Source organism: Phascolarctos cinereus, unplaced genomic scaffold (assembly GCF_003287225.1).
Source record: "Phascolarctos cinereus isolate Bilbo 61053 unplaced genomic scaffold, phaCin_HiC Scaffold_9;HRSCAF=440, whole genome shotgun sequence".
NCBI classification, from domain to species: domain Eukaryota; kingdom Metazoa; phylum Chordata; class Mammalia; order Diprotodontia; family Phascolarctidae; genus Phascolarctos; species Phascolarctos cinereus.
In genome coordinates, this window is record NW_027556402.1 from 36,244,876 (window position 1) to 36,254,302 (window position 9,427).

Consider the following 9,427-nt stretch of genomic DNA (forward strand, 5'->3'; position numbering starts at 1 on the left):
AGTGAGTAATATAAATGAAGCGTTATTGATGCAGATATTTATTTCTTCCATATTAATACCGAAGGAAGGAAACAAGGATGGTAAAGGTCAATTAAGATAAAATAAAATGTTATACAACTGGAATGGATAAAATACTGTGAGTAATGCAAATGGAAACACATTCTGTTGAAGATTTTCTAAGAGTTGCTCTCAAATGAGTGGTTATACAAAGCAATTTAAAAAAATGGAAAAAAAAGAAAACAGAGAAAGGTGAATAAACTTCATAAGAATAGAAATTAATATGATTAAAATAATAATAAAAATGAAAATATCATGAGCCATTTTCCCCAAACATCAATATAAAAATAAACATTAATTTGGTAAATTATTTTCAAATTTACTTTAAAAAAAAAAAGGTGGGGAGGGAAAGAAATCCGAAGATATTAGGCATGCAAAATGGGAGATCAATGTAAGAGCCTAAGATGAAAAATAACATTATTTTCATAGAGTACAAAAAAGGATTATGATTTACAAAAATATCAAATACAGCAAGACATGAAGAAATAAATCACTTAAATTGAGCAATCTCAGAAGGAGAAATCAGACATGTCCTTAAAGAGCTACTCTGTAAAAAGGGTCCAAGATCAGATTGGCTTATGAGCTACATAATTTTATCAGACTTTAAAATATTAGTTCATACACAATATGGATTGTTTTTAAATGGGAATGTTTTCTTAATGGGAAAGATGGAAAGTTAGCCAATTCAGTTTATGATGCAAACATAGTTTTTTATCCCCAAACTGAACAGAGGAAAGATTGAAAGAATTATAGGTCTATCTAATTAATGCAAAACTACGAAAAAAGAAATAGAATTGAACACTACATCTAAAACTTTCCCTTTTTGACCTATTTTGATAATTTGAATTAAATTTGATTTTCATACCAGAGAAGGAAGCAATATATGAAATCAGAGGCAGCCCTGGGGAGTAAATTAGGAGTTGGCTTTGGTGACAGTCAGGAAGACCTTGCACATTCTGATTTTCCCTGACCCCGAGTACATCACTAATCCTCTAAGCATCCCTAGATCACTCTCTGAAAACACAGACTGCACAACAGGGACCAATCTTCATTGATAAGAGGTGGTTATCTCACTAAGAAGTCCCTGTACTAATGAAATAACATCTAGTCCAAAAGAATTCTAATCACAATGAGTAAATCTCATAAAATAACAAGTTTTTTTTTTAAATTCTATAATCTCAAGAGAATCATTAGGAAAAGCAAAAGACCAGACCTCAACAATACTTTTCTCTATCATTATTTTCTTTGAGATTCTAGACCTTTTGTTTTTCTATGTGAACTTTATCAGTCTGTGTTTATCAATTAATTTGAAATAATAAAATCATTTGTGAAATACTATGCAACATGAAGTATACTAGTTTAAATATATGATTAGAGATTTTGATAACACATACTACGCATGCATACATATATATACATATATATATATATACACACACATACAAACATGCATATATACAAAATCGATGTGTATAGATGTCTTTTGTCTTTACATCAGACATATGTTCTTCCTTGCCCTACTCTGTAATGAACCCCACCACGTGAGAAATGATTAAGCAAAAAGATTTGATGTAGGGACCTTATCTGACAATGTATACAACATGTACATTTCATTATCTCTCCTCCAGTAACTTCCCTGATTTTTCCATTACTCAGAATTTAACTTCCCCCTAGTGGTCTTTTGATTTGTCCTTTTATAATCATAGTGTATATATTTTTTCTTGGTTCAAATGAATTCATTCTGTATCAATTTGTGTGAATCTTCCTTGTTTCTCAGAATTTTCTTATTTGGCATTTCTTATTGCACAATAATATTCCACTACATTGATTCACCATAGATTTTTTTTCCTCAAGTATTTCTTAATTGATGGGCATTCACCTTGTTTCTAGACCTTTGACAGCACAAAAAGTGTTGCTATTAATATTTTAATTTTCCTTTTCTTCTGTCTTTTATTTCTTTGGGAAAAGTCCTCTGCAGTAGATTGCCAAATAAAATAGTGTGGTTTCATCACTTTTCTGAAATATTTCCACATTAAAATTAAGAATTGTTGGGCTAACTCATAGCTCATCTAACCATGCTGCAGTGTCTTCCCCAAACCCTCCAACATTAATTTTTCCCATCTTTTTTTTTTTCACCTTGATCAAGTTGTATAGTTTATATTTCTTATTGTGGAGAAATGATCAGGACTAAAAGAAGCAATGAGATTACAGGTGAAGGTGATGATGCATTAACCAATGACAGAGAAAATGTAGTGCCACTCCAAGGAGAACTTATTTTGCTTCCATTTTCTATGGTAAGAAGAATGTCCTCTAGACTAGAACAGGCTAACAAAAATTACTGATAAGAATTTGATGCCCAGGTTAAGTAAGATCCCTGAAAAAAGGATGATGAAAAATGCCACTCTCTTCATAGCAAGAGGAACAAGGGACTTCCAGGGCACATTATTTACATTGTCATGACGAGTTCAAGTCACCTAACCTACATAAACTACATCTGAAGGTATTGAAAAAAACTAGAAAATGTGATTGTTGGACTTCTGTCATGGATCATGTGAAAGATCGTAGTGAATTGGAGAGACACCACAGGATTGGAAAAAGGCAGAAGACCAGATTTTGAAAAACAGAAATGGAAGTGAGTTGAGTCTGCCATTTCAAGCCAAATTCTAGGATGCATTATTCAGGGGATTATTAATGTGTAAGGCATCTAGAACTAGCCATACTAGATTAAATTCACTTCCTTTTTTCTGGAAAGAGTAATTAGACTAGAATATTAGAGCTACAGTTTCCCTGGATTTTTATTTATTTCTTTATTTTTAGTAGTACAGTTGGGGTTAAGTAATTTGGTAGCTTTGACAATCATTATGTTGGTAGAGCCCAAATATAAGCAATTAGTAGTTCAGGTTGTTTTCTCCTTTTATTTCTATGACAAGGTCTTTTCTGGTTATATATGTAAACACTTACTGTGTCTTGGTAGGTGAACTTTCAGCTATTTCATATACTTTGTAGTCATCCTGAATTATGGCTGCTTCTTCCTGATTTCTTTAAGTGCTGTATTTTGTTGTTTAGTTGTGTCTGACTCTGCGTGACCCCGTTTGGGGTTTTCTTGGCAAAGATACTAGAATGGTTTGCCATTTCTCTCTCCAGCTTTTTTTACAGATGAGGAAAGTGAGGCAAAAAGGGTTAAGTGACTTGCTCATGGTCATGCAGCTATAATCTGAGGCAGAATTTGAACTCTGGTCTTCCTGACTCTAGGTCTGGCATTTAATCCACTGAGCTACCTAGCTGCCCAGTGCTGTATAAGAATACTAATTATTTTTATAGATTTATTTTGCATCTTACTTATTTTTGCATTTACTTACTACCTAGTTAAGGCTAATAATTCTCAATTACTTTCTTCCTTAATTTTCTGGAGTTTTTAAAGCATATTAGATTTATTATCAGCAAATGGGGTTAATTGTATTTCCTCTTTGGGAATGCCCTCCATATTCCATTGGGCAGCTAGGTGGTTGAGTGGATGGAATGCACCACCTGGAATCAGGAGGACTGGAGTTCAAATTCAACCTGAGACACTTACTAGCTGTGCAACCTTGGGCAAGTCACTTAACTTCTGTTTTACTCAGTTTCCTCAACTGCAAAATGGGCATAATAATGTTGCATACCTCCAAAGGTTATTGGAAATATAGAGTGAGATGATTTTTGTAAAATGCTTAGTGCAGTGTCTGGCACATAGCATTATATAAATGCTAGTGATTCTTGTTACAATTATTATCATTACTATTGAGTATGTCCTCCCACCATATTGAGCTTTTTCTAAAATGATGCCAGATAACTGAAATAGGTTTTATTTTTCTTCACATTTTCTTTCAGATACTATTGGTGAGCAGTTATGACAAAATCCTCCACCTGCCCTCACCTACTCCCTTTGAACCATTAAACCAGGTACAGTCTAGTAGTATCTTTAGTTAACCAATTTCCATCTTAATACTGGCTTGTAGATACAAAGAGCAGTGTAAAATCTAAATTTTATAGAAAGAGAAATGAGTTTTGAAACGGGTGCTCACTCTCTCTCGGAGAGAGAGGAAAAAGGGCAAGAAGATGGGAGGAAAAGCATTACTATTGTCCTTTTATAGCCAGGTTCTTTCCTGAATCAGCTTAGATGGCTTCTACTCTCTCAATAGTGGTAGTGGTTGTCACGGAAGTAGTTGAGGCTGCTAAATCAGCTGGTCACCAGTAGCTTTAAGAATCTCTTTCCAAGTTACACTGGTGGAGTACCTCCATCCTCTCTAAATTGGATGTGCTTAATTCTCACTTCTGACATTTTCTACTCTCTCTTCCTTTCCATTGAAAGAAGGAAATTTTTTATCTTTTTTTTTTAATAACATGGCAACAGATTGATTAAGGTTGGCTACATGAGGGGAGGGTAGCGGAGTTCCCTGCCCAGCTGTGGATGTTATTTCCAGCTACCTGCTACATTTCAATCATCACATTTGGCATATCATCCTTTTGCTTCCAAGAATGGAGACAGTGCCTTGGAGGATTTAATCTTTTCTTCTCTGAAATTTTGACTTGGCCTACTGCTGCCCTGACTGATGATTACCACATAAGGCCTATTACTTTAGGTAGGCTCCAGCCATCCCTCACTTTATTCCCTACTTCCTAGCCATCACCAACAACCTTGTCAATATGGTATATCCACCCCTCTCTCATTCCTTCCCCAGGTGCAAGTTCCAGACCAGTATTGAATCATTTCCTGGGAGATTTGCCATTGCTCTTGGCGGAAGAATATCACTCTACTACTCAATGACACCATTTTACTACCTCTTACCAAATTATTCTTCTTTGGTCACCACTTTGGTATATGAGTTATAAACAACTATTAAAATATCCTATTAGAATAATCTATCTCGGGGCAGCTAGGTGGCACAATGGATAGAGCACTGGAACTGGATTCAGGAGGACCTGAGTTCAAATCTGGCCTCAGACACATAACACTTACTAGCTGTGTGACCCTGGGCAAGTCACTTAATCCCATTGCCTAGCCAAAAAAAAAAAAAATCTATCTCTTTAGAGTAGCTCCTTGGAAAGAAAACTATGGAAAATTTGGACAGCATACTAAAAATCAGAGACATCACTTTGCCAGTAATGGTCCATATAGTCCATTATGTTTTTTTTTTCTTCTTCCCGGTAGCAATGTATGGCTGTTGAGAATTGGACTATAAGGAAAACTGAGCATGGCAGAATCAACACTTTCAAATTGTGGAGCTAGAGAAGACTTTTGAGAGTCCCTTGGCCAGCAAAGAGGTCATATCAGTCAATATTTAAAGAAAATAATTCAGTCTATTCACTGGAATCAAGCTGACGCTTAATTACTCTGACCAAATAATGAAAAGATGGGACTCATTTGAAAAGGTCCTGATGTTGGGAAAGATTGAGGGCAAAAGGAGAAGGGGATGACAGAGGATGAGATGGGTAGATGGTATCATAGAAACAACAATCATGAATTTGGACAGATATCTAGAGGTAACGGAGGACAGAAGGGCCTGGAGTGCTCTAGTCCATGGGATCATGAAGAGCAGGACACAACTGAACAACTATACAACAAGAATTAGGGTAGGGAATGTCTTTGGTTTGTGTTACTATAACCAACACTTCTCATAGTGTTTGACATTAGCAAGTACTTAAATGTTTTGTTTTTTGGACTCATAAGTTCTTTTTTTTCCCCAAAGAACCCCATTTTTTTCTTTTTGCTTCTATATTTTTGCTTTTATTTTATTTTTTCATTTTTAAAAAATCTATTGTTATAGGGGGCTTGTGTCTATATTTCCCCCCCAATTATCCAAGTTCTTGTTAGACAATGGTTTATTTCCTAAGAGCCTCAATCACTGTCTTTATTTCTGATGTTTTCAGTTAATCCTATTCTGAATAATTCAGGAAATTCTTTGAGCTGCTCTGTTGCCATCGCAGGGAATCCGGGGCTTCTGCTGAAAGAACTTCACCTTCTGAGTGGATTTTTAAACTCTGGTTCCTGCATGATAATATATCAGTCCCTTGAGATATCTCCCTTTTTGAATGATTATTTCTCCTTCTCCCTCAATTTCATCTATATTTATCAGTTATTATACTCTACTAAATGTAAATATACCTCTTTCTACCAGTCCTTTCTCTTTTGAAAGCCCTTTGGTAGAAGTTTAGGCTATAGAATCTTTCCTTTAAACCCTTTGGAATCTGCTCTCTCTAAGTCAGATCATTGCATTTTCCCTCCTCTCTACTTTCACAAAAAACAAAAATAAAAAACAAAACAGAGTAATTTCTCCCCTTTGCCACACCACCCTGGGGTTCTCATCATTTCTACCCTGTTCTCTGAAGGATGAAACTCTCAATTATGACAAGTAAATATTAGATGCTCTGCTTTTGGAAGAGAGACAGAGAGACAGAGGTCTAGAACATTTCTGGATGATGGAAGTACCTCAACAATGACTGAATCTCTACTTTGTAGATGCAACACCAATGTAATGGCAAACTTAAGAAATAATGGGATTATTAGAGGGGTAGAAGAATACTATTCTTGGGGCAGCTAGGTGGTGCAGTGGATAGAGCACCGGCCCTGGATCCAGGAGGACCTGAGTTCAAATCCGGCCTCAGAACATAACATTTACTAGCTGTGTGACCCTGGACAAATCACTTAACCCCATTGCCTAACCGAAAAAAAAAAAAAAAGAATACAATTCTCTATTTGGACACAGTGGAATATCAGAAAAGCAAAACTGTTAAAAAGTATGCTGATGTCAACGTTTGAGGTGAAAAAATTATAGAAAATATTTGTAATTGTCTAAAATCCATCTTGGGGCAGGTAGATGGCACAGTGGATAGAATGCTGGGCCTGGAGTAAGGGAGATCTAAGTTCAAATTTGGTCTCAGACACTTACTATCTGTATGACCCTGGGCAAGTCACTTAACCCTATTTGCCTTTGTTTTCTCGACTGTAAAATGAATTGGAGAAGGAAATGACAAACCACTCTAGTATCTTTGCCAAGAAAGCCCCAATTGAGGTCACAAAGGACAGAGCATTTCTAAAACATTGAATAATAACAGCAATTCATCAATATCCTTCTTGTCTAGAAAGATAAGGACATCTCCATATATTTCATTTTTCCAAACCGTTCCAAATCGTTAATATGAAAGGAGTAATATAGACAACAATTAACTATATGCAAAATAGTATATTTATTATCTGTAACCCTCTATTTTAGATGTAATCTATGTGCATGATTTTTAAAAAATGTCACAATATATACATGTTAGGTATTACTTGTCCTATTTTTCATCTAAAGAAATAAAGGTTAATTGTTTTACCTAAATTGACGTGGTTCATTTATCAGCATTAGAACTCTTAATATCTGCATAGTTAATATAAGAGGCTGCTGTTTTAAGACTATTAGTCTTCCTTTAAAATAAAAAATGTGTTTTCCTAGGCTCAAAAATTGTTTACAGACTCCCATTAGCTCGTAATTTATTGTTAACAAAACTTGAATTACCCTACCAAATGGCATGTGCTTGGGTGAGTCATAGCTTATGATATACTTTATTCAGTTATGTCTCAGTAATTTAAGCTAATTGAGTCAAATAACAATATGTCACAGGACCTGGGTGTAGAAGATTTCAGGTTCTGCCTTGGCTGTCTCCCTTCAATTATCAAATCTCACTAATCACCATTACCGTCAAAGTTGACATGAGAGTCTACTACAGTATTTATCTTACTCCCAGGACCTAGTCCAATAATCTAATTTACATTTTTATTCAATTTTCCTGAATTACTTTTATTCTTACTTTGGATCTCTCTGGCTGTGACATGCTGTTTACCAATCCTGAATTCTGTGAAGGTTTTCCCTGTTTCCTTTTCAGTATTGACCCTGTCCCCCCCAAAACAAAACAAAACAAAAACAAACTACTTGGTTTCTATTTCTTAACACTTTAGTGTTCTTTCATTTAATAAAAAAAAAAAAGAGCTTGGATAAGGATTGTGTCTAGGACATTTCTTAGCGAGGCAATTATCCCTACCAGTGTAGGAAGTAACTTCATAGACACATATAGGATTAGAGAATCGCCCAGGGATGGGGCACCTGCTGCCTCAAGAACAAATCTTCATTCTGTGAAGTTTGGATTCAGTCAAAGTGCCGCCCTCGAGGCTGCAGGTTCCCTACCTCTGGCTAGAGCATAGAGAGTAAATGATTTTCTAGGGTCACACAGTCATTATGTGTCAGAGGTCTGAATCTTCCTGGCCCTGAGCCTAGATGACTCTTTATCCTGAAATATAAAATCCTGCCTCTCTCTCTCTCTCTTTCTCTCTGTATGTATGTGTTTATGTGTGTGTAACAACAATTTTTAACTAATGAATCTAATGGGTTTTTTTCTCAGTTTTCATTCTACTTAGTCTTTTGGCAGATTTCAGCAGTATCAACTAGCTGACCTCTCTTTCCTTGGCTTTCATAACGTTTCATTTCTCCTACCCATCTATTTCTTCTCAATGCAATCATCTTTCTACCTCCTACTCCTGAAGGGCTCTGATGCTGACTCCTAAATTCTGATTTTGTGGTAGCATTTTAATGAAGGAATTTCTTCTAGAAGCTGACAAAAGGAAAAAATGAAGGCAGATGGCATGGGAAAGAAATGGGCTTTTAGAAGAGAATGAGAAAGCAGATGAGGTAACTATAGTTTAAAAAAAATAAGCGTCTACTCTGTCACACTTCTCAAATCTGAAGACATTCAACATTGAGGAGCAGGGGAAGGGAAAAAATGACACTCAATAGTCAATAAACATTTATTAAGTGCCTACTATGTGTTAGGCACTGTGCTAAGGACAGCACAGAAAAAAAAGTATTTTGAAACAAATGTTTGCCTTAGGAGACAGTCACTAAGATATATATAGATATATATATATATCTATATCTATATATATAGATATATAGATATATATATATACACACATATATAGATATAGATATAGATATATATAGATATAGATATAGATATAGATATAGATATATAGATATTTATTTCTATTTATATTTTAGGCAATTGGGGTTAAGTGACTTATCCCAGGTCACATAGCTAGTGAGTATCAAGTGTTTCGTCTGAAGGCAGATTTGAACTCAGGTGCTCCTGACTTCAGGGCTGATGCTCTATCTACTGTGCCACCTAGCTGCCCCAATAAGATATTTTTAAAAAGATGTTTTCCAAGATTAAAACCTTGTATGTCTCTGCTTCTTATTATGAAATGTTTGAATATAAAATGCACAAACTTTGTTTAAATAGGGACTTTGGGGACACACTTTATCTAAATGACAACTAAGGGGGCAGCTAGGTGGTGCAG

The 9,427-nt window shown here is 35.4% G+C and overlaps 1 long non-coding RNA gene across 1 annotated transcript in view; it reads left to right on the forward strand.

Annotated features, from left to right (window-relative positions):
* Positions 1-7,365, forward strand: part of LOC110223078 (uncharacterized) — a 31,831-nt gene extending 24,466 nt beyond the window's left edge. The window contains exons 3-4 of the long non-coding RNA XR_002328582.2: positions 3,925-3,996; positions 4,776-7,365. This is a non-coding gene — a long non-coding RNA (uncharacterized LOC110223078). The remainder of the gene's footprint in view (positions 1-3,924; positions 3,997-4,775) is intronic.
* The last annotated feature ends 2,062 nt before the right edge of the window (positions 7,366-9,427 follow it).